At 37.8% G+C, this 26,777-nt stretch overlaps 1 protein-coding gene across 22 annotated transcripts in view; it reads right to left on the reverse strand.

Moving 5' to 3' along the window:
• LOC105485558 (roundabout guidance receptor 2) overlaps positions 1 to 26,777 on the reverse strand; it is a 1,382,758-nt gene that overhangs the window by 581,637 nt on the left and 774,344 nt on the right. The gene's annotated exons all lie outside the window — the stretch shown is intronic.

Here is a 26,777-nt window from a genome sequence, read left to right on the forward strand (position 1 = left end):
CTATAAATTATTACATGTTTGGAGGGACTGTGGCTTCAGTCAGGATGGTTTGCGAAGGGAAGCTTTGATAAACCCAATACTACACCTTATGCAGTCACTGAAAATCAAGTACAGATGGTTTTTGAAATCCTTGGAAAAAGTGCTATGGCCTAGCAACAAAGGCAAGCTGTTTTGTGTTATTGTTTTGCTCTGTGTGTGTGTGTGTGTGTGTGTGCCTGTGTGTGTTGCTGGGGTGGAAGGGTGAGGGGGAGAGGATCTCTTTCTTAAAATATTTAAACTAAAAGCAAATGAAGAGTTAAACATTTGCAAACTAAACAAGGGTGTTAATTCTTTAAAGTAATGCAAGGATACCAAAGATTTGCATGTTTCTTTTCTTTGGAGAAAACAGAGGGATAATTAACTGTACTGTGTCTTACTCTGATCTCCCAATACACAACACTAAACAATCATTCCCTACAAATTCTTTAGATTGCCTGGTTGTACTATCAAAAACTGTTTAAAAACAAAAATAAAAACAATCACTTCCTCTAAGAAATACAGATTAACTATATAAAGTACTATCCTTTTTAACTTTAACATATATACCCCTATACGTTAACTTATTTCCCCAATGTTAGTCCTTTGATTGTATGCACATTGTTGTATGATTTCTGGGAAATATCATATAGAAATACCTTTTTCACATAGAGATTGCTGGCTAACAAACTTTTTCTAATTGATAACACAGGGAAGTATAGAACAAAGAGTTGACTTTCAAGACAGTTTTTTTCCAACTGCAGTTAATGTTGTCAAGAGTTATTATTACCAATGTCTTTTGGCATCTAATATAATTATGCATTTAAATTTTAAAGGTTTTGACATAAATGAATAATTCAGTTAACTGGAATGTAAAGGCAATCTTGATTTTTCTCAATATAATTGAATGAAGGTACTTATAAAACTACTACTAAGACAAGGAAGTGGCCTCTTCAAAATCATTCCATCTGTTTATCTTGCCATTTCCCATAATCACACCCATCTTAATAAACATACTAGATTGTTTCTGTGCTGTTATCAATCACCAAATTGATTATGAGACATAATGCACTGTTGTCACAAGTGAACAGACATGTTCTGAGCCATTTTCATATACTTTTTTTAAAAAAAACATGACCTAGAAAAGCATTTTCCTTTGTAATAAGAAATAGCTTCAGCTTCGATGCCAGCAAAGTCCTAGGAGAATGCCAATTATGCCAATTTTGCAAAAACAGATGTATCGTGATTTTGCGATATGGACTATTGTACACTAGGGACAAAGACCAAACCATCCATCTCAATTTACTTAGGACTGAAGCTTAATTTGAACTCTGACCTCAGAGTGGTAAGGTCATTTGTATATCCCATAATAGCATGAGGCAGTATTTTCAAAGATAAACATATATTTGACTTCATATTTCAATAATTTTCTAATTACTAATGCAAACAATAACATTATTTTACTATTTTAATTGCTCCTTAAAATTAACCAGTTTTAAGAAATGTTTATATTTGGGCCATTACTAAGGTAACAAAATATTTAATCAATAGCATGGATGATGGCCATTGATTGAAACTTCTCATTTAAGGTACTCTCAATCTTGATCACCAATAGTCAAATGACATCTGACTAAAGATTGCTAGAAACCTTGTTACTTGCTGACTTTAATGGAATTTTGAAAATAGGTCACAAGAATGACAGGCAATTGGGTTTAGATGAAAATACAAAGAGAAACAATGAGATTTTTCACAATTAATTTTGAACAAAGTTTTTGTTGGTCATTCATTACTTGTTAAGAAAAAGACAAAATTTATTTCCATAAAACTGGATTCCAACTTTTATTGACCAACCTATATTTATGAAAAATCCAACTGACTCTGTTATTTAAAACATCTCTTCAATATGTGATTTATTGCTCTACTCTTTCCCAGGGAGCTTCTGAGAATTAATGAAACAATTGCCAAGTGCTCGAGGCTCCTTGGGGAAAGACTGTGATAATATTACTAAACATTATTGTGATTATTAGTATTTTATATGCAGTTCTTGCTAATGTATTTTTTCTAGATGATTTACTTAGTGCCCTTGATTAAGCAAGATCCAGTTTACATTAGAATCATTGAATAAAAATATGTTGTGAGCATCCATCCTTTCCAAATCTGGAAAGTCACGCAATTCTGATCAGTTTCCAGCCACCCATTTTTGCTTTCAGCTGAGCATTAAGGCTATCAAGACCTCCATATTCCTTGGTGGCCATCAACCTCATGAAAAAATGAGACCTGAGAATATCAGAGTATCATTATTGCAAATATCTTGTCACAGAAAATAATTCATTCTTCCTTTTCCCTTCGAAGAAAATAAAAATATTTGAGTAAGGAAGCACAAATCATTATTAAATAGATTGGTTTCTGCTTCAATGATCTATCTGTCCCAAACTTTTTAGCTCTTCAAAACTAGTACACTTTTTATTCTGAAATGAAATATGTTATTACAGGCTGGGTATGTTGGCTCACACTTGTAATCCCAGCACTGTGGGAGGCCAAGGGGGTAGATCATTTGAGTCAGGAGTTCAAGACCAGCCTGGCCAACATGGAAAAATCCTGTCTCTACCAAAAATACAAAAATTAGCTGGGTGTGGTGGTGCATGCCTGTAATCCCAGCTACTTGGGAGGCTGAGGTTGGAGAATCGCTTGAACCTGGCAGGTGGAGGTTGCAGTGAGCCAAGACTGTGCCCCTGTACTCCAGCCTGGGTGACAGAGTGAGACTCTGTCTCAAAAAAAAAAAAGACATATCCAAGTATTAATTTTGTTTAAATATTGGTAATATAAAATTGCAATTTGTATAAAAATATATTTCACCCCTTATTTTTTTCCTTTGCTTGAATTTTGTCTTAAAAACTTTTATAAACTAACATTTATACCTTACTTTTCTTTCTTTGAAAGGAATAAACAATATAATACATTTTTAAGTTAATTTTAAAAATAAAATCAAATGTTTATAACAAAAAGCATAATTAAGTGAAAACGACGAACACAAGCATTTACCTTTTATGACATTACAGCTTAACAATACCAACACAAGCATATAATTTTTCTACAGGCTTTAAAGATAGCACGAAAAAAACAGATTTGCCCTTCATCTAGGTATGTGAACTAACAAGTACAATACAACACAAAGTGTTTATTATGAATGTTCTTATATGAGAAATAGCTTTTTTTTTTTTTTTTGAGACGGAGTCTCGCTCTGTCACCCAGGCTGGAGTGCAGTGGCGCGATCTCGGCTCACTGCAAGCTCCGCCTCCCGGGTTCACGCCATTCTCCTGCCTCAGTCTCCCGAGTAGCTGGGACTACAGGCGCCCGCCACTACGCCCGGCTAATTTTTTGTATTTTTAGTAGAGACGGGGTTTCACCGTGGTCTTGATCTCCTGACCTTGTGATCTGCCCACCTCGGCCTCCCAAAGTGCTGGGATTACAGGCGTGAGCCACCACGCCCAGCAAGAAATAGCTTTTAAGCTTACAAGGATAGATAGGCAATTGCCCAATCAAACTTTTAATACATAAATTGTGTATGTTCAGGAGATAAATAGAGTAATTTTTAATTTGCACACTCTATTGATGAATTCAGCAAAACCAATGGAAATCAGTAGTTTTGGCTGAGTCCAGAATAGGCAGGGAGAAAGCAAAGCTAAATTAAATGGGCCATCTTGACTGAATTCAATGAATATTTATTAAACACTGCTTTGTGTATATGTGGCTTTACTACAGACTACAAACAATATCAAGTTAAGAGCAAACAGCTCTTCACATGAAGTAGCCTAACATAAGTGTGAGTCATAAAGCACATATGTAAATTACTACAATTCAAGTAAGTTATAATCCAGGAGAAAGGAAGAAAGAGTTACATGATTATGGGAACTGAAGAGGTCAGGAGATCTGTCAAACTTCCATCAGCTTCCCTGTCTTGCAGCACATACTTGAAACTGTTGTATTTTTCTGGTGAAACTCCTAATGTCTCTCTAAACACACCCTCCTTTTCACATACTTTGCTCGTCTTACTGATTTCCAGTTCTTCTGCAACCTCCTCCTATTTTATTCCTTACCATCTTCACGTTATCAAATCTAGATGCACATCAAGAATTACATGAGAGAGCTTTTAGAAAACAGACATGTACACTCCTCTCCCAGCTATTTATGAAATTGGTTGGGGGTGGCAGCTGGGCATGGCCCTTGGTGAAACCTTACTCTGAACTCAACCCAAGCTGTCCACTTCTAGATCCTGCTCCCACCCTCATAATGTTTTCAATTCCCACCCTATATGTTTAATAGTCCACTAGTTTACTTCTGAGCTAAAAATTGATGATGCTCTACAGTATTCAGATACACCAGTAGGCCTTAGCTGCCTGTAAATTCCCATAGGAGAATGACATTCCTCTAACGTATTTTTATTATCCTTGGGATAAAATTCAGAATCTTTATTATTAAAAAAAAGTTAACTGGGAGGCCATTAGACTAGATTAGCTCTGGCACTTTAAACTCATACATATACACAATGTAAATAGCACAATATCTAAAGCACAATGTAAATAGCAAACTGAAACTTAAAACTGCACCAATCAGAAATCACCAAGTAACCTCTTAGTAAGAACTTTCCACTTAAATCAATCAAAACTCGCATTTTTTGTGTCTTGCTTCTGTAAACACTTTATAGAAGCTCCTCCCAGTGGAGTGCTAAGTACCTTGTAGTGTGGTACAACTCCAATTTGTGGGCCACTGGATGCCCAGATAAACTTTTAAAAAGTTAAATATGCTGAGGTTGTTTTTTCATAAGCTCTGGTGTCACAAGTGGGACCTAAAGACTACCGCACAATAATGACCTCTGGGAGAAATTAAGTAAACAGGAATAAGTACCCAGCTGTGGCCCTTCTGCTCACTCCTTCTTCCTATATATTTGGAGGTCATCACCACTAAGTCCTCTTGGATACACGAGTTCCACAACTTGGGTCCTGTTCTCTGAGTTTATTTGAGCATTTTTTTAAAAATCTGAACTAGGTTTGGAAGTCTTAATAGACACCGGACTGCATTCTGTAAGACTCCACCTTGGAACCTGTGGTTTTTAGAGAAATGGGTGAATCTTAACAAAAATAATTTAGAATTTTGGTGGCCACAAGGGAAAGTTTTAACCCAAATAAAATTGCTCATCTATAGGGCACATACATAAAAAGGGATCCCCAACACCTCAAAACATGAGATGCAGTTTTGACTGGCATGTAGAGACTTCTAACCTGTCTGTTTCTTTCTATTGTCCTTTGCCTACTCTGAATCTACTGATGTTTTCACTTGTTTACCTGCTCACCTCAAAGGGAAAAAAAAAGAAAGAACCAGATCAGTGCTCACACAAGGATGTCAGATCAACCACATCTGCTTTATAACCACTGTTATTCCTTGCTCAAAGTCTTGAGCTCGGAGGAATAATAAACGGTATTCCTATCCTGCATAGAAAATGCTTTGTCCACCCTATATGCTAATTGGTTCCACCCTGAACTCAGTAATCCAGTTAAACACATGTTGACAGGACCAAGAGAAGCTCAAAAATGAATGCAAGCGTCAGAATGGTACCATCGTGAGGACACAATCCATGGTGATGGGTCCCCAATTGGTCCACGTATGTGCCAGAAAAAGCTCAAAAAACTAAAAACAATCTCCTGAAAGCCATTCCTAAATTGTTTCCCCACTCACACTGACCGGTCAATCAACCAGACCTACAGACAGAAGAAAGATGAATCTGTTACTGATTTCAAAAACCACTTAGAGCTTTTGTTTTTCTTATGGCATTCCAGGCAACCCAACCTAACCTTGCTGCCCTTTTTGTAAAAAGATTCTCCCCAGGTGTTATTAGCAGACTTAGAAAAAAAAAGTTAAAAAAAGAAAAAAAAGGCAAGGAAATAAGCTATAGGTTTAGCTAGGTAAGCTGAACATTTGTAAAGAACCTTAGAACAAGATAAGAAACAAAGGGCTTCCAAATTAATGACCTCACAATTATAGCACTCCTGGGCAACTAACAACTTAGACTGATCTTCAGACTTCTCCTAATAAGTGACTCTTAAATCAACAGTTTATCTGCTTCTGTCCATATGTACAGGCATGTCTCTGTATGAACATATGGATGTTATGTGTGTGTGATATATTTGGATGATATTACTAAACAAATTTATAAAATTTTTTTTAAAAAAGGGCTGGCAATGTCCTGCACCTGTAATCCCAGCTACTCAGGTGCCTGAGGCAGAAGAATCCCTTGAACCCAGGAGTCCAGGCAGCATTGAGCTATGATGGCACCACTGTCTTCCAGCCTTGGTGACAGCGCAAGACCCTGTCTCTTAAAAAAAAAAAAAAAAAAAAAAAAAAAAAATTGGCCAGGCGCGGTGGCTCAGCCTGTAATCCCAGCATTTTGGGAGGCCGAGGCGGGCGGATCACGAGGTCAGGAGATGGAGACCGTCCTGGCTAACACGGTGAAACCCCGTCTCTACTAAAAATACAAAAACGAGCCGGGCGTGGCGGCGGCGCCTGTGGTCCCAGCTCCTCGGGAGGCGGAGGCAGGAGAATGGCGGGAACCCGGGGGGCGGAGCTTGCAGGGAGCCAAGATGGCGCCGCTCACTCCAGCCTGCGCCACAGAGGGAGACTCCGTCTGAAAATAATAATAATAATAATAATTTGTTAGATTTTCCTGGGTTGCTGGTCAGATGGGTTTGTATTATCTCTGCTAGATGTTTAACTCCATAAATCCAACCAAAGAGTAAAATACGTAGTAAACACGAATTGCTTGGTGCATGTTAGTTATAGAAGTTAGAAAAAGACAGAGAGAGAAGAATAATGTTTAGCTTTTCAGTTTCTTTGCTTCTGTGATAATTCTGGTATTTGCCTGACCTGTAAACACAAATGAAATAAGATGATGGGGTAGGGTAGTGACTGATGCCAGTTGAGCTGCTCTGGTGGATCTGATTTGGCAAACAGGAAGGGGGTCTAGGGAAAGCTTCTCGCTGCATTTGCTTTTTTTTAAGTTCCTTTAGCTCAAAGTGATCAATATACCGAAGTGGAATAGCTTGGGGGTGACATTTCTTGAACTCCTTCAATGGCTAGCTTTGTTTAGTGTCTCATGAAATTTTTTCATGAGCAATCTAAGCACAAGTGTTAAGAACAAGTGAATTAGGTAGATATCAACGAAATAAAAGTAGCTCTGTTCATTGTTCTCGAGGTTGTTTTCCACCTGCAGAATGGACTAGACGCTGAGTTCTTCTAGGTTTCCCCAATTCAATTTTCTCCCATTTTTCCAACTTGGGATCACTAAGAACAAGAACTCCTCTGTTTCTGAAATGCCATGATTTGGAATGGGTAGCCTGGTATAATTTCAGAGGACAACCCTCATTCCTGATGTGTGCATGACTGCAGGAATTCACCAAAACACCCAATGCTATAACCAAGGACACTCAAACTGCAAACCGGGAAAACATTTGAGCTCAAATCTAGAAGTCTTGACTAATTACCCTCTGGACTCAGAGACAGAATTTATAGTTTGCTCTAGCCATTGTTCCTTACTTTTCTTTTATTTACATAGAAATACTAGTTGGTTGGATTTGTGATGACCTTGGCTGAGGAGCATCCTCCAGCCTCTTGGTATTATTCTCCTGATAGTCACTGCTGTATTCTCCCTGGTGGTCACCGCTGTAATTCCCCCGGTGTGGTGACCGCTGTAATTCCCCCGGTGTGGTGACCGCTGTAATCCCCCGGTGTGGTCACCGCTGTAATCCCCCCGGTGTGGTGACCGCTGTAATCCCCCGGTGTGGTCACCACTGTAATTCCCCCGGTGTGGTGACCGCTGTAATCCCCCGGTGTGGTCACCGCTGTAATCCCCCCGGTGTGGTGACCGCTGTAATCCCCCCAGTGTGGTCACCGCTGTAATCCCCCGGTGTGGTGACCGCTGTAATCCCCCCGGTGTGGTGACCGCTGTAATCCCCCCGGTGTGGTCACCGCTGTAATCCCCCGGTGTGGTGACCGCTGTAATCCCCCGGTGTGGTGACCGCTGTAATCCCCCGGTGTGGTGACCGCTGTAATCCCCCCGGTGTGGTCACCGCTGTAATCCCCCCGGTGTGGTCACCGCTGTAATCCCCCCAGTGTGGTCACCGCTTTGATCCCCCTGGTGTGGTCACTGCTGTAATCCCCCTGGTGTAGTACGCACTCCGAAGGGTCTCAAATGTATGAGTGCAGCCAGATGGTCTCACTGTGATTACAGCAACCAAAATGAGATGAGCAACAATAAGAACCTTTCTTCAGTGAGCCTGATGTCATGACTTCTGAGTTTTACACTGAGATAAAGACAGCCCAGCCAAGACAGTGACAGACAGTGATGCTTACGCCCAAACTGTGGTCAATCTCTCATAAATGAGAGGCTGATCAAAAGGAGACAATTGTTTTAATTGTGATTGGGAAGCGATTAGACTGGGGTGTCTCTGGCAATTTAAATTCCCACATCAATAAATCAAAGCCCAGTATCAACAGTAAATTGAAACTAGAAACTGTACCAATCAGAAACCACCAACTAACCTTTAAACAGGGGCTTTCCACTGTAACCAAAATTGTTTTCTTTGTCTTGCTTATGCAAACGCTTTATGAAAGATTCCCCTCTTGCCCTTCTCAGTGAAATGTGACCCCTTATAGGCTAGTGCTACTCCAAATCACCAACCCTCAAATGTTCAAATACACTGTTCTTTTAACATTACCTACATAATCTGTGCCATCCAGCCCAGCCTTCTTCCACCTCTCATTGCTGACACCTTTATCAGTCACTTGATTTCCTTCCAGGCTTTCAATGGTGACACGTTCTCCAATCCCTGTCCCCTTTGGGAGTTTCCTTCTACCTAGAATTCTCTTTTCAGATCTCACTCTTCACACAGCTATCTCCAGTCCTCAACATAATTGTTACTTCCCCAGGGAGATTTCCAGGCACAAAAATATAAATTTCATAGATTTTATAATCTGCTTATGAGAACCTATATTTTTCTTTCATAATACCTAAAAATTCAATCACAGGTATAAACATATTCAGCATGATTATTTATCTGTCTTTCTCACAAAAATAAAAATTCACCACACTTTTATGAGTATTCAGCACATTGCAGATGCTCAGTAAATATATTCTAATGAATTAATACATAAATGTGATTGTGTGCTACCATCTCACTAATTAACAATAACAATCAAAAACTTGGAAATAGTAAAACAACATGCATTTAAAAAGCAACTAACTAAGGCCAGGTGTGGTGGCTCACCCAGCACTTAGGGAGGTCGAGGTGGGTGGATCGCTTGAGCCCAGGAGTTCAAGAACAGCCTGGGCAACATAGTGAAACTCCATCTCTACAAAAATTCAAAAAAAAATTAGCCAAGTGTGGTGGTGCAGGCCTGTAATCCCAACTACCCAAGCTGAAGTGGGAGGACCACCTGAGCCCAGGAAGTCAAGGCTGCATTGAGCCAAGATTGCACCACTATACTCCAGCCTGGGCAACAGGAGTGAGACCCTATCTCAAAAATAAATAAATAAATAATAATAAAAGCAACTATACATTAGTGATATATTTCATAGATGCATTTTTTTCAATTATTTTTTGAAGCATACTGAAAATATCACTTGAGATCTTTATTAACCCTGAAAAGAGCTGGAAAGTTACAGAAGAGGTGCACAAGTTATGCCAGATGGCACACAATAATCTTTTATTTAAAATTACAATAGCAGGCTCTTGTGAATATTCCTTATATTTAGCTGGAACTTTCCAGGTAACTAAACATTAGAGTATTACACTTTTCAATAGCCATGCTTTGTCTCAAGGCAACTGAATAAAACTAGGTGATATCAAGCAAAAAATATCTAAGCTCGAAGTTTTCTATTCACCTATTTTATTCAGGTGATACTTGGAAGCTTAGAGAAAGACTTTGAAGACCTTTCTTATCCCAATAATCTAAGAATTTTCTTAATAACAATTAGGAAAACATGTGAGTATTCTCCTTTTTAATGAAAAAAAAGAAAAACACATACACCCCAAATAACATTAAAGTTCAATCAAAATCCAGCCGCATATATTTATTTTACTTTAAGTTCTGGGATACATGTGCAGAACGTTCAGGTTTGTTACATAGGTATACATGTGCCATGGTGGTTTGATGCACCTATCAACCCGTCAGCCACATATTTTTAAAAATATCTTGCCAGGGTGCGGTGGCTCACGCCTGTAATCCCAGCACTTTGGGAGGTCGAGGTGGGTAGATCACGAGGTCAGTAGATGGAGACCATCCTGGCTAACACGGTGAAACCCCGTCTCTACTAAAAATACAAAAAATTAGCCAGGCGTGGTGGCGGGTGCCTGTAGTCCCAGCTACTCAGGAGGCTGAGGCAGGAGAATCACTTGAACCCAGGAGGTGGAGCTTGCAGTGAGCCAAGATCGTGCCACTGTACTCCAGCCTGGGCGATAGAGTGAGACTCCATCTCAAAAAAAAAAAAAAAAAAAAAATCCTCTGGAATTTAAAAAGTATAGCTTCCATTTTAAAATGCAATAACTAAAAGACATGCCAAAGCCTTTGAACTTGGTCTTTTTTCTTTTTATATACTTTATGTTCTAGGGTACATGTGCACAATGTGCAGGTTTGTTACATATGTGTACATGTGCCATGTTGGTGTGCTGCACCCATTAACTTGTCATTTACATTAGGTATATCTCCCAATGCTATCTCTCCCCCCCCACACCCCACGACAGGCCCCAGTGTGTGATGTTCCCCTTCCTGTGTCCAAGTGTTCTCATTGTTCAATTCCCACCTATGAGTGAGAACATGCAGTGTTCAGTTTTCTGTCCTTGCGATTGTTTGCTCAGAATGATGGTTTCCAGCTGCATCCATGTCTCTACAAAGGACATGAACTCATGCTTTTTTACGGCTGCATAGTATTCCATGGTGTAGATGTGCCACATTTTCTTAATCCAGTCTATCACTGATGGACATTTGGGTTGGTTCCAAGTCTGCTATTGTGAATAGTGCTGCAGTAAACATACGTGTGCATGTGTTTTTATAGCAGCATGATTTATAATCCTCTGGGTATATACCCAGTAATGGGATCGCTGGGTCAAATGGTATTTCTATGAACTCGGTCGTTTTTTTACAAAATTATATGTGTGTACGCATGCATAGACATACGTGTGTATATGTGTGACATGTATATATGCATCTGTGTATATGTATATATTACATAGATGTACATGTCAATTCCTTGGTTTATAAAACATCTTCCCTGGATTATGACATGGCCTCCATTCAAGCACCTTAGGTTTCATGTTAGAAATATTAAGCAGTAATACACTTGAAAAAAAGTTACAGCCTTAACACAAATTGCCAAAATATTGTATGTCTTGTGTCTCAGTTTTGAGTTATCTGTGGATTTAAAACTATGACATTTACACCAAATACAAAATTTTTTTTCTAAATGCTCAGTTCCCTATATTACCGTCTTTAATTTTTTTGAATTGCCCACACAATTTCAAAGAAGTAAGAGGTTGCCAAGATAACAATCTCAAATGGAATGTTATACAGTATGGTGTCTTCTTATAAGTAAAAAACACTGCATGAATTAAGAGAGTAATAATAAGCAGTAGGATCTTTCATTTACTAACATATGTCATTTTTGTTTTTAATTTGTTGTCTAATCCTAGTCAATCTCATCAAACAATATTAAGTCTTTATAAACTCTACCAAGTTTGCTAACTACTGCCTCCCTTAACAAACGGTGGTGGGGGGACAAGTTTCTACACAAATGGATCAAGAAAGGATGACTTCATCAAAGAAAGTCTTAGCGACATTAGAGAAAAAAGCTGGGAAACACAGTGGTGGATCTTTGTAGTCATCATCCCTTCCTCGTATTGTGAGGACTTTATCTTGTTGTAACTTGTTTAGACTGAGTGTGGTTTCACAAAGCTGCAACTCAGATATTTCAGGCCTTCCTATGATCTAATGTTTTCCCACGGAAGGAAATTTTTTTCTTTGTGTGGGATAAATACCTACACACTATGTCCTAAATCCTCTCTCAAAAGACATTACTGGTATTGTGTAGTCATTTGTAAGGACAGTTCAACTTCTCTATTTATCTTTTCAATTTAATGCATTTCACAACTACTTAAAAAGTTTCGTTTTATGACAATCACCAATTGGCCAAAGTTCACCTTATAAACATTCTTTTGGTTAACTTAATTTTACTTTTAAAACTTAAAATTAGAAGCGAAAAAGTAAGAAATCATCTAGTGGTTACATAAATTTACAGTAATAAACCAATCAGGAATGGGTGTAATAAAGTTAGCCTCTGGCTTTGATTAGTTCCTCAGGGTCCAAAAATATAGTTTTGTTACATTTATATCACACAAGTTATAATTCAGTCCAATTCACGTAAATTTATATGTGGATATATTATACTTAAATGAGTCTTCCAAATGTATATTTTTCTCTGACTCTTTATAACCTTCACATGGAATCATACTGAAGGTATGCAAAAATCCTGTGACAGGATGACGTGTTAGAAAATCAAAGGAAAAAGGAGAATGAGTCTACCTTGTTTTCTTTTGCAGCACCTATATTTCTATGATAAATTCCTCATGAGATTTTGTATAGTTCTAGTCATTCATACGTGCCTTTCCAGCAAAGTAGTCCCCACTGAGTTCACAGATTATTATGACAATGAAAACCCTTTTATCAATACAGTATGCAATTTACTGGCCTAATCACAAAACCAGTAGAATGGATTTTATATAGACACCCCTAACATAAAGACCATTCCTTATAATATTTATATGCCCTTTGTTACAAAATGAATACTGGATGCAGAAGGGTTTGATGCAAGTGGAAACATGCAGTGGAAGTTGAATAAAAGAAAATCTTTAAAAAATTAACTGTAAAAGTGTAAAAGTTGTGAATAAAAACCATAGAAGGGTGAGTTCCAAATGAATAGATTTTGTATCTGGTATTTTTTTTTTTTAAGAAGAATGAATGCTTCTCTACTTATTGTTGTACCATAATTCCACAATTAACACATAGGGACTTTATTATGAGGGCTCTAATCTCATTACTGATGAATTACACATTAACCAAGTTTTACACACACACACACACACACACACACACACACACACACACACGAGACTTTGTAGAGTTCAGGCTCGTCTCAGTCACTGGCTACAGTGATATTATAGCATGATGCCCATCTGCTTTCAAATGCTGGCTATGAGGTAGCCCCGCAACATTGATGGTAATGTAAAATTGACAAAATAAAACAAATTAGAAGCCCTAGGAATTGGCCTCCATTACCTCTCACTGCCCATCTTAACTTGTTTTTACTTCTGTTTTACTGAGATGCTGACTCCATTCTATTTCTATCACTCTCTTGATCAGGAGGAAAAAACCCCGGCAATTTCTGTCTGAGGACTAGGGAAAAGGAACCAACATATAATTGTGCAGCAAGCAGAGAATCTCACTTGTGCAACCTTCTCTAGGTCTTTATCATCAGACCTGGTATCCTTAGTAACCAGGAACACGGTAAAGGCAACACACTTCGTCTGAAGAGTCATTGTCTATGCTTCCCTACTCCAGACAACACTTTCTTCTACTGGAGGGAAGACCCTTGACTTCCACAGAAAATACTACTCTTGAATGTATCTGGGGTGGGATGGCATACGTTGTATGGGTTTCTGCATACAAGTTGTCTATTAAAGAACAAGTTAATTCACCCCACCTTAATTAAGCCCTAATATGTGTAATACAGTACATAAAATGAACTAAAACACAAACATGGGCTGTGCTGTATACTGACAGATGGTAGAAATTTCTCTCAGAAGGCTTTGCGAATTTGGTCTTGGTTTTGAAGATGCTGTATTCACTCTAAAAAGGAACCATTTGAACTTTTCAACGGAAAATCCTTCTCTAGTGTTAGGTAGACGAGCATCTTCCTGAAGAATCTCTCTTTGTACTAACCCTTGTTTCTATTCTGCCAAAATCTCTCTCATGTTCTGGCAATGAAGTACAAAATGAAAGAAGTATTTCAATTGCTTTTAAGCCACATTCATGGAAAGAGAATCTCCCTAGTCAGTGATGCAATACTCCCTAAATGGGCACTATAATCGCATGACCTTTAAACTGGGATATAACACTCCTAATCTAAATCACATTCTCTCCTTGCCCCCACTCCTGTACTTATCCCCAGGGCCCTTTCAGTGTTATTGCTTTGCTGGCTTCTCCCTCTAGTTAGATTTCTAGATTTCTGATTATTTCCCTGAAGAATTAGTTTACATTTATATACCAAATAAAGCATTAGTTTTTACTCCACTAATATTTTCTGCTGCCTAAATTTTCGTGTATCATTATATGTGGTTTCAGGGACAGGGAGGGGAGATTCTGATGGTATTCCAACGTTGAGGTTTGTAATTTCTTTATCATTTCCCTTTTAAATCACTAATAAAGATGTTAAATCAGACCTCACTTAAAGCTGATCTCTAGACATCACCCACCAAATCGTTACATTTTTATCTCTGATTGCCTTTGGGTATTACCCGCTCTTAACAAGACATTTCACTTCCAGACAGTGAAAACAGGTTACAGGAAGCATCACACAGAGTCTTTAAATTGTTGTTTGTTCTCATATTCAGACAAAAGTAAAGGGTTTTGAATGAGCATGAATACATATAGAAGGAGCAGACTAAGCTGTTATATAAAAAATAAGTTTAAAATGTAATGAATAATAGAATGATTTTTTAAAAACAAAGACATGGCTTTATTTACTGTCTAAATATTAACAGCCTGTTTAGTGTTGGAATCATGCTGAAAAACAGCATGGCAAAGCATCACCTTGGATTTTCTAGCTGCCCCACTCAGGCCAGCAAAACCAGAAGCTTTTCTATCTATGCAACTCAGATGGTTGACAAGTTTAATAAACCTTGAGCAATTTTATTTGGACTGTGCCATGTACATAATAAAATCGAAAGATAAAAGGAGACATAATGAGGATTATAATAATATCATTTTTAATCCCTAATGCTGAATAAGCCCTATAGACATAAACATACAGCACACATATATAAGTAACAACTTCTTCGTAATTCACAGACTGTCCCTTCTATCCAAGTGCTTATGGAAAACCAACACCTGCCACCCTTAACACTTTCTCATTAGCTGCTTCTATCAACTCTCAAGAGTATTGCAATTAGTTCTTTTATCAAACAAACAAAAATGCTGTTTGGCCGTTGTCACATAGGTCTGCCTAGATAACATTCTGAATATGATCATTGACATCACGCTCTTAGTTTGATGTCATCATAAACACTGCCAGAATATAAGAATGGCTAACTGATTTTTTTCAGTGTTCATTTGGGATATTATGACCGTTTCAATTTTATTTGACAGTAGCCACAATTAACAGTTTCATGAAAAACTAGCTTTTAAAAAAGACCCTTGCAGGTATTGACGTTTTAGCAATTTCTTTGTCAAAAGCTTTGACAATATGTAAGATCTAATTTGCAAAATAGCCAAAGTAGTATGAAGACTTTTCTTGTCTGCCTTTTCCCCCCTTCAAAACAGAAGGTATTAATCACCCAATCTCAAAGGCAGCTGACTGATGCTATTCACTGAGTAGAGCATTCTCACTAATGTGGCCCCATGAATAACTCTCAAGGCTTTTATTATTGCTCTGAGTGGACTCTCAGCAGCACAGCCTCTCTTTAGCAACCTTCATCCCCTCAGGCTCCAAAAGGATTATAGATAATGGCTGAAAGAAAGCATCATTGGTAAAAACAAAAGTTTTTAAAGGGGAAAAAAATGGGAGCAAAGGGGACATATTGGAGACAAGTCATGATTCATGGCCTGTACTGTGTTCTGCCTCTTTCTCTTACTCAATACACTCTTTAGTTTTACTGCTGGATAAGAAGGGACTAAACCAGTGCACTTCTCCTAGCAACCAATATCAGTCAGCAAAGAAGGCGTGTCATCTGCTCAAAGAGAAAACGGAAGAATCTGGGGTCATACAAAGCAGACACATGTTCTTTTGCATTTGATCCCAAATTGATTATCAAAAAGGATTCAGTAAATGCTAAATAATTCTGTTTTATGTGAATGTTAACAATCCATAGAACTAAATATCAGCGTGTCCGCTTGCTATATAGTTGAGTGTCAAATGCTAATCCAACCCACTTCATTCAAATGTTCAGTTTTTCACTTTTCCAACACACTCTTTCGTCCCCTCCCCTTATGGAGATTGCCCCTCCCAGGTATATCCTTGCACCTCCTAGACCATTTCAAATGCAAAGATTAGGCATCACCTCCTATAGAGACCCATGTTTGAAAGGCTTAGAATTGAATCCTGATAGAGATAAACAATACAAGCAATTTCCTGGTCATTTTATTTGCATGTCATGTTTAGCCGCTGCTTCAAAAGATAGAAACTGCTTTCTGAAAAGAAACGTTGAATAAATTTGGAATTTAAATTTATCATGATGAGACACATTTACTGAGAGCCTCAAAAATCTGGAGAGTTTCATAAGACCCAGGTGATGAACATCCCAGGTGCTGCAGTTCAACAGGAAAGTGCAATGAGAATGCACAGCCTGGAAAGGGTTCTGAAAATGAAAGTTGGCCGTTGGATTGTGAGCAGAGTGCAGGCACCAAACAACTCAGTTCATTCACATCTTATTGCCATGTGTATAGGGAGGTGGGAGGCAAGGGGGTAAGAGCTGTATTTGCCCAAAATCTGTACCCACATGTTGTACATATTTTTCTAATTCTTTTTTCTTTCATTTTTGTATTAAAAGTTGACATTATTCAGGCTTTCAAATCACAAAGGCGGGACTGAAACTCTTAAAAACATACTTAGCTACGAAATTACTTACATGTTTTATGATAGCCAGTGAGGAATAACCCAGTTAAATCTGGTTTTGGGCAGACAAGGAGGCCTCAAACCTCAACTGAATGACAACTTGATTTGTGAGTGGAGGGCTCATATGCCCACTGATGATTTTTTTTTTTTTTTTTTTTTTTTTTTTTGAGACAGGGTCTCCCTCTGTCACCCTGGCTGGAATGCAGTGGTGTACTCACAGCTCACTGCAGCCTTGAGTCCCAGACACAAGCTATCCTTCTACCTCAGCCTCCCAAGTAGCTGGGACTCCTGTAGGTGAGCACCACTGTGTCCGACTAATTTTTTTTTCTTTTTCTTTTTCTTTTTTTTTTTTTTTTTTTTGCAGAGATAGGGTTTCACCATGTTGCCCAGGCTTATCTCAAATTCATGGGCTCAAGAGAGCCTCCCAGTCTCCCAAAGTACTAAGATTACAGGCATGAGCTGCGCTGTATGGCCTGAAACATTTTTTTCATTATTATTGTTTAACTCTTGAAATTATGTGAAAACAATTGCAATGCAAAAAAAAAAAAAATGTTTTGAGACCACCACACTAAATGTTCTAACTCTTCATACTCAATTTTGCATGGGGGAAAGAAAAAAAACAAAAAAACACACAAAAACAAACACTGAGAATGTTGTACCTGGCATTTTCTTTTCTTTTCTTTAATGAAAGCAAGTTTATTAGAGTAGTAAAAAAACAGAAATGGCATTTGATTTTTAAAAGGTTGCATTTCTCCTACTCAGTTTCGACTCTAACTCATGATAGAGATAGGGATAAGGGGCACTAAAACAATTGGCCTTTGGGTAATAGTTTGCTGTTGCTGGTATTCAAAGTATTTAGAATACACAAGCAGTTATATATCTAAGATGAGGAAGGTGAAATGTCATCTCTAATTTAATGGAACAATAATAAGCTTGGTTTTCAATAACTGTACTGTTATTTGGCAATGCATTAAAATTTACTTTATAATAGAGAGATAAAACACAAGAGTGCCTGTTGCTAGATTCATTCTAAATTTCCCTTAATTTACTCTAACCCTGAAAACTATATTCTATAATCATCGGCTATATCTAAATAAGTTTAATCACATTCTAGCATTTGCTAGTGTTTGGAAATACACGTATTACAAAACTTTATGACTCTAACCCTGATTTATAAAAACTTATAAACTTTCCTTTATAATGAATAACACTTAACTCAAGTTTTTTGGAAAGTCAAAAGTTCTCCCTTTTTGAATCATACTTATGAACATTTTAATTGGTTATAAGTGTTGCAGAGGTTTTGGGCAAATCCCTTAAATTCCAGTCTGGTTTCAACTGGGTGTTCCTTATTTAAACTTGAAAAGCCTTACAGTGGGATAGCTGAGTTTTATTCCATGTTCTCCAGCTCATTTCCAAAAGGCTTGGAACCAAACTCTAGGGAAAGAGATCCCTCATCAATCCTTACAACAGAAATTAAAAAGTGGCTGTGAACCCCCTCTCCTGAGCTGAAACTCCCATGTTGCATATGGCTCTAGGTACAGGGTCATTAACTAAGCACACTGACCTAAGACGATTGTCCGCTTAGAATTAAATTTTTAAAATTCCATTTATTGATAAGGAAAGCCTAAGTCCCACCGGTCATTAATGAATGAGAGTGGATGTGGATCATAAGACTAGTGAATTTTGGCTGTCGTGCATATCCATAGCCATATCATTGAACCCACAACAAAACACAGATATGCTACATGCATATTAGACAATAGATTGTTATTGTTTTTAAAGATGGATGTTTATGGTTTTGGATAATTCTTTACAAGGCTAAATTCATGTGAATGTGTGTGTGGAGATGGGGCCTATGTCACCCAGGCTGAAGGGCCGTGCTGTGATCATGGCTTACTGCGGCCTCAACCTCCTGGGCTCAAGGAATCCTTCATCTCAGCCTCCCAAGTATCTGAGGCCACAGGTGGACACCACCATGCCCAGCTAATTTTTTTCTTTTTTGTAGAGACAGGTTTCATTATGTTGCCCAGGCTGGTCTCAAACACCTAGGCTCAAGTGATCCTTCAGCCTCAGCCTCCCAAAGTGCTGGGATTACAGGTGTGAGCCACTGTGCCGAGCCCAGGCTAAAATTTCTTCTTTAAAGGTTCTCAAATATAACAATAGATGTTAGAACATTAAACAGAAGTACTTGGAGTAATAGAACCTAAGGTTGATGGAGACCTTAGAAATTACACAGTCATATGAAATCATTTTTGGTAAGGTTCTAAGGATATACAATTAACAATCTACTAGGGAAGCTAACAGTGCAGTCCAGAGCTTCTGGTCACCAAAGGTATGTCACTTCCATAATAGTAATGATACTGTTTTATTCAGCCTATCCTTTCTGATATACATAACTACTCATTGCGCACAAGTAATTAATGGATAATTATAAAAAGTTATTAGATTCAATGTCTTATATTAAATGAAGAAAAGCTAAGTGGGCTATCTAGAAAAAGAATTAGTGAGCAGATACCAAACGTTAATTTTTACTTAGGTCTTCTGTTCCAGAAGAGTTTATTTAGTTTGTCTTACACAAGATTTATCTCCATGGTACATTATATCAAAGCACCAGGTAAAAATTATCCAGGATGAAATGTAAATCAGTCAACATGAGCCAAAAATGCAGGCTTCGACAAGCATGGTCTACTTGCCAACAAATTGCCATTTGTATGATTCCTCTCTTGTTGACTCTCTTCATTCATAGCACCATTCACTTGGGAATCATGTTTGTTTTGTAATCAGCTTATGATATAACGGGAAGACTCATGTCACAGCACATTTGTCACAGGTGTGTAGGTGAGTCCACCGATAAGTCCCCTTAAGTGTCAACAAAAAGTCTAACCAGTCACCAGAAGACTCACGGCTGAAAAATCTTATTAAAATTGTCCTAACATGCACCCCAACTGTCCATAATTAGTCTGATAGCGAAGTTCTCTTCTAGTTATTTTTCTTGTTCATACTAGGCAGGGAATAATAATCTAATAAAAATACTCCTAATAATAACAATAAGTTACGTTTAAGTGGCACTTATAAAGTACCAGTCACAGTTCACGGCATCATATATATCTTTATACACATCTTTATTTTGTGTATATATATTTATTTGTATATATTGCTATACGTATTTTTTGAGACAGAGTTTTGCTCGTTGCCCAGGCTGGAGTGTAATGGCGCAATTTTGGCTCACTGCAACCTCCGCCTCCTGAATTCAAATGATTCTCCTGTCTCAGCCTCCCGAGTAGCTGGGATTACAGGCGCCCACCACCATGCCTGGCCAATTTTTGTATTTTTTTACAAAATTTGTAAAGAGAGGGGTTTCCTCATGTTGGCCAGGCTGGTCTTGAACTCCTGACCTCAGGTGATCCACCCACCTTGGCCTCCCAAAGTGTTGAGATTACAGGCATGAGCCACCGCACCCAGCCTATATATCGTTATATTTTTAAAAATATTTTATTTCTCATTATAACTGTATGAGATATACATTATTACCATGCCTATTTTACAGATAAGGGCACTGAGGCATAAAAAGGTTAAATTACTTGTTCATATTCATTCAGTAGTGTTTGCTCAGTAGTCTTTCAACAACCATCTTATCCTTCTTCCCTACAGGCAAACTATGTTGCAATCAATCTAAACTTCTTGCCTTTTCCTTAGCACCCCTTTGTCATCTTCATGCCATTTTTCTGGTTACTTCTTTTCCTGGAATTCAATTTCCAATCCTTTTGCCCACCGAAATCCCACTGTTCCTCTAAGGCCCAGGTTAAGAGACCCTTTTGGTGTTGACCCTTCCCAGATTGTACCAGCTGGAAATCACCTATTCCTTATCCGAGTTCCCAAGGCTATACTGTGTACACCTTCAAACTTCTTATCAAACGCTACTTTTTGTTCTAGTCACTTGAACATTTAGTACCTTCCCGACTAAGTCATGATTTCCTTGAATGTGGGAACATTGTAACAGGTCAGTATGTTCTTCACAGAGCCAAGCAAGTTACATTGTCAATATGCATGTGTTGAATCAAATGAATAACCTAAACATATTCAAGCTAATTTTCTCGTGGACTCTTCAGAAAATAGCTGGTCATTTTCAGTAACAAGAGCCTGGAATTCCTGTTAAGGAGTTCCAGGGCTGAGAATCCAGAAACAGGCTCTCATAGGCAGAAGCATGGTACAGAGATGCAGCATCCCTGGAGTCTAGTTTCTGCTCTACCACTAAGCAGCAGTGGGATCTGTGACAAGACACATAAAATCTCTAAGCTTCAGTTCTGCATGTGCCCAACCAATAAGACAATTGTGCTGTATAGCTGCAAATATTTATAATCGCTCCGAGATGCTATCATTCTATGATTTATATTTAGTACTGCTGAGATCGCTGCTAAAAGTGACAAGTTCAACTGAAGTACTATCTTCGTAAAATTTTACGTGGCAACTGAGGAAGACTTAGAAGACAACAATCACTGAAGGGATTAGAAATCAGGACTACTGGGGATTTGAGACAGAGTATTATAATATAAAATGGTTTCACTTCAAAACATCATATCCAACTCATAAGGCCCTTCAACTCTTTCCTTCCATGATCAATGAAAAGAAAATATGTACCTCATACATTGCTAATGGGAATATAAAGTAGCACAGTTGCTTTGGAAGATAGTCTCGCTCACCTCAAAAGGTGAAACACAGACTAAACATACGACCCAGCATTTCCACCCCAGATTAAATGAAGACGTATGTTCCCATGCAAGTTAGTACATGGATGTTAAAAGCAGCAATATCTATAATAGCCAAACACAGAAACAGCTTAAATGTTCATCAACTAGTAAACCAAAGGATAAATGATATGGAATATTATTTGGCAATAAAAAGGAAAGAGGTACTGATACATGCTATGACATGGATGACCCTCGAAAACATTATGCTAAAGGAAAGAAGCTAGTCACAAAATAACATCATATATTGTATGATTGCATTTATATAAAGTGTACAGAAAAGACAAATCCATAGAGATAGAAGTAAAGGGGTGGTTTCTTGTGGTTGGTAGAGAGATGGTGGAACAAGGTATGTAGTTTCTTTCTTGGGTAATTAAAAACATTTTAAAGTTAGATTGTAGTAATGGTTGTACAATTCTGAGAACAAGTTGAATGCAAGTTGTGAGAACAAGTGAAGAATGGTTCCTCACTGGGGGTCACGAAAAAGTCCATGACTGGTGGAAGCCATTTACTGCGATGGGAATGGCTAGAAAGAGAAGATTCTGTCTTAGCCTTGAGTTTTGTGTATTCTCATTGGACATGAAGCAAAGCCGTCAAGTAGTCAGGTGAGTATGTCAAGCACTGATGCAAGCACTGGAGATACAACAGAATATGAAACGGCCAAGTTATGTGCTTATGGATCTTATATCCCTCATGCAATGATTACGGCAATTTTAGAATTATCAAACCAAACATGTATTTAAAACTCATGTGATAGATGAAAGATCCTAAGGAGTAGCTGCAAATGGCAGAGAAAACATTAAGGATGGAGGCCTCCATTACTCCCACACTGTTTTGAGTCAGGTATTTTGGGTAAGCATGCTACCCTAGTTGCTATATTATGCTTCTATCATTGTATAACACACTGCTAAAACATTAATAGAGTTGATGAGTATTTATTTTTAAAAAAGAGTTTATAATCATTCCTTCATTCTTTATATAGTATTTTTTCAAAAGAAGAAGAAAAGCAGTATCCACGCCGATGTATTGATTTAGGTTGACAGATCTATACCTGGAGACATTGTAAGAAACACAGCAACACTTTTCTTTAGAAATAAATCTGTAAAATGGCACTTTATAAATCACTGTTTGCTTAAACTCAGATCTGAAAACTTTTACTTATCTAAACTAGAAAATGATAGGATCTATGCAATGCATTCTGCATAAAGTTATATATAGTATTGTGGGTGAAAAGTGAGAAAGTCAAAACCCCAGTTGGATATACCTAAAGGTAAAATATTATTCTCATTTTTCCTTTAAATACAGATTTTCTAAATTATCACTCAAGAAACACCCTCACGTATCTTCTTCACTCTTCAAATGTTTCTCTAATTCCTTTCATTAGATCCAAAAAAGAAAAAAAGAGGAAGAGAATAAGAAGATAAGGAAAGAAACGATGAATGAGAAGAAGAAAGAGAAGGAGAGGAGAAGGAGGGAAAAAAGGAGGAAACGGAGAAATAGTAAATAAGATGATAATCTTTTTTTCTGATACTCTTCGAAAACAAATTGCACATGGGAAGTAAATGTACCTCCTGGAGACCGCCGGAACTATTTCAGCAGATATTACTAGGCACACACACATATCCCACCTACGTCAGCTCCCTTCGTTGCTATATATGTATCCCAATTTATACAATGTGCTTACATGCCTATATTTTGATTGTCAAACATGCTATTTTATACAAGCTGCTCAGTGGTGAGATGGCCAGAACTGCTCTTTTTATATAATCATTACTTTTTTTTTTTTTTTAAACGATATTCTTGCTTAATGTTCTAAGAAATCCTTTTGGTTTATGGCCCACATGTTGCATAGCATCAAAGGTTATTCAAACAAAGCCAATCCAAGTGGCATCACGGCATAGCTTCGAGAACACATTCCAGGTGACTTGCACACAATTTACGTTCTGAAATAGACTACATATGGCTATGATAATAAGCCCATTACTGAAAAAAAGCACTTTAGCAACATGTATAAACCTCTATGAGATTATACATCTGCATTATGCACATACATAATCTTTATTATATTTATCTCCCCTAATATCATGTAGGCCACTTTCACTTAAGAATAAAGGGTAAAGATGAAAAAAAATTCTCATTTTAAAACACCTTTCCACAAGTATTGTAAAATTATCAGATTGATACAATATATGGGATATAGATGTAAGTTAAAAGTCTTGCCATAGTTCATATTAATTCCCCATGAATGACTGCAAAACCCTATTCTTATTCAAAAATAAAGAAAAGCTGGAAAATAAAGGCTAACCTTAACATACATTCTCCTATATGATCATACAGAAAAGTCTAGATGTGATTAATCTGCATCAATAAGAAAACCATTATTTACATCCCAAATAGAAAAGTTTATCTACAGTTCTCAACCAACTTAATATTTGTTCTCTATGGATTGCTACAGGGACACGATACTGCGAAAAAATATAAACAATATTAGCACATAGCTTCTATGAGGTGGCAAAACTCTAACATTTTTCATATACTATAAAAACGCACATACAAATAACCCACCAAGCAAATATCAATGCAAATCTATGTATCATTTGTCACTGAATAAAATTAATATCTGTGTCTAGCACAAGGAGGGTCAGTATATCTTTGAAATGGTACAAGCTTCTCTACATTTGAAATTCATGTGGAGTATAAGCACACACCTCTAAGAAGAATAAGTGAATAGAAATCATAGAATCCTGGAAGAGTGACAAAGCTGAGAGATCCTACAAACCAACCTCTTCACTATGTACGTGAACACTGAGTCTCAAAGTGTTGAAACAGCCTAGAGGGCAGTGTTGTCCACATCCCAAATTTTCAACCATCCCCATGGAGAAACTGTCATTCTGAAGTATCCAAAGGCAATCCAATGTCAAACGTATGATTTACATACTAATTTAGTAAGAGTGTCCAGGGTTTCCTTTGCTATTGACACAGCAGATGCTAAATACAAAACTAGTTTCACACACACAAAATTTAACATTGCCTTTTCAGTCTCAATTCCTCAATTTTGGCATTTTTCACTACATTACTATGAATTCTGCTGCCTAACTGTGGCCCAGACAGAAACTGCCCCTTATCCTATAATGTTAAATCAGAACAAAGGTTCTAGGCTGTCTTTGGGGGCAGGAGAAGGGTGGTGTGGGAGAGAAGGAAGGAGAGAAGGAAGGAGAGAAGGGAGAGAGGAATAAAAGAGAGAGAAACAAGGGAGGGAGAAATGAAAGGAGGGAGGGAGGGAAAGCAGACAGAAATGATGACTTGCTACTGCTGTTCCAGCAAGCTGGTTAATTGCATTTGTTTCATATATCTCCAAACACCCTGGTATATTAATTACATTCTGTAACACCAAGCTCTTTTGATTTCCTCTGTCACTTCCACTGAGCAATTTAATTGTATTCCTCCTAGCAACACACTGATTTAAAAATACATATATAAAAAAACCCTTGATGATAATTCTGTAGTCTAATGTATAGTTTATACATGCATTTCTGTTATGGAGATATGTAAATTCATGATTTATGAGGACATATTCTTTAAAAAGTTATACCAAAGTCTTCTTATCATGAAAATCAAACACACCTGGGACAAACAGGTAAACCTATTTTGTTACGGCAATGTACATGTATTTTAATGTACTGAAAATACATGAAAAATGATTACAGATGTTGCCATAGTATAATTCACAATAATTAAACCCTGAACGTCTACGGCTTAGACTGGGAAAAGAGAGAAGCAGTGCACACACATGCATCCCTCCCCTACTATCGCTGGGGGGCAAAGGTACTCATGTAGTCCATGATTGAAAACAGCCACTTGACAGTAGGTAAACTCATCTGTATTGCCTCATGTTTATAGAAAGCCTTCCTTTTTGAGTCCAATACATTGGGCTCTACGCAGCAGTTAGCTGCCAGGAACAAAGTTAGCTACCACAGATGGGCAAAAATAGGCAGTGTCCCAAATAATGAATTCCTCCACAATGCAAATGCTGGAGGAAAGTTTATGTGGCATCAAGCTATTGTGATGGCTCGAACAGTTGGACTAATACACTTTAGGTTCTTTACAAGTACAGTAAGTAATTAAAAACCTAAAGTACTGCAATCCAGTTAGGAAAAAAAAAAAAATCTAGTATTCCTCTATACCAATTATTTCCATCGATATAAAAATTAAACCCTCTAGAAGGTTAATAGCAAATATTCTTTGAACTTTTTCTTTTGAATACAAACCAAAAAGCATGTTAACGATTATTTCCACTCTTCATTCAAAAGAGCCACAAAAAAGGATTTTGCAATAGTCGCACAAGAAATTGACATCCTGTGAAAATATCCCAGTAAACCAAATCGGAACAAAAGACAAGAGAATCAGAGGCAGAATGCTGTGGGCTTGACAGACTGACTCAACCTAGAGGGAGACACCTACAGCACCTGTTTAAGGCCCCCGTTGTGTTTGCCACTGCGGACTGAGCTAAGTGTCCCACTCCTGTGGCCAGCCCATAGCTGATGCTTCCTCGTTCGTGGAGCCTCGCCCAGTCTTACTTTTGACAGTTTTCTCCCTAGGATCTAAATTCTTCCTTCTGATTTAACGCCAGGAGAGCATTCACTGGAACACAGGTGATACACACTGATCTCAGTCTCCAATTCCTAACCCATTGAACCTTCCTTAGAGTGTCTGTGACTGTATTTCTTCACTTGAATGTCTAAGCCAAAGTTCAGACACAAGAGCAAACATCAAACAGAGAGCAGGCACAATAGTATTAGGCTCTTTCAGGAGATGTACTGTAATATTTCTTTTTCTAAGAAAACTGGGAAAGCATCATTTATTACCCAACTCCTTAATTAATTAAGTAAATTACAACAACAAGAACAACAATAGGTGACTACCAACATGTTCCACTTGCAGCAGTTTAGAAACAAAAGACTTAAAGAAAACGTCTGCCCCCAAGGAGCCCGTGCCTGGCCAAAACGGACAAACAGACATACTGTCATTGCATCTATAACCCACATCAAATTCTAAAAGAAATGGTTTTGGGGGATTGGGGGGTG

This window comes from Macaca nemestrina, chromosome 2, assembly GCF_043159975.1.
Source record: "Macaca nemestrina isolate mMacNem1 chromosome 2, mMacNem.hap1, whole genome shotgun sequence".
Classification (NCBI taxonomy): Eukaryota; Metazoa; Chordata; class Mammalia; order Primates; family Cercopithecidae; genus Macaca; species Macaca nemestrina.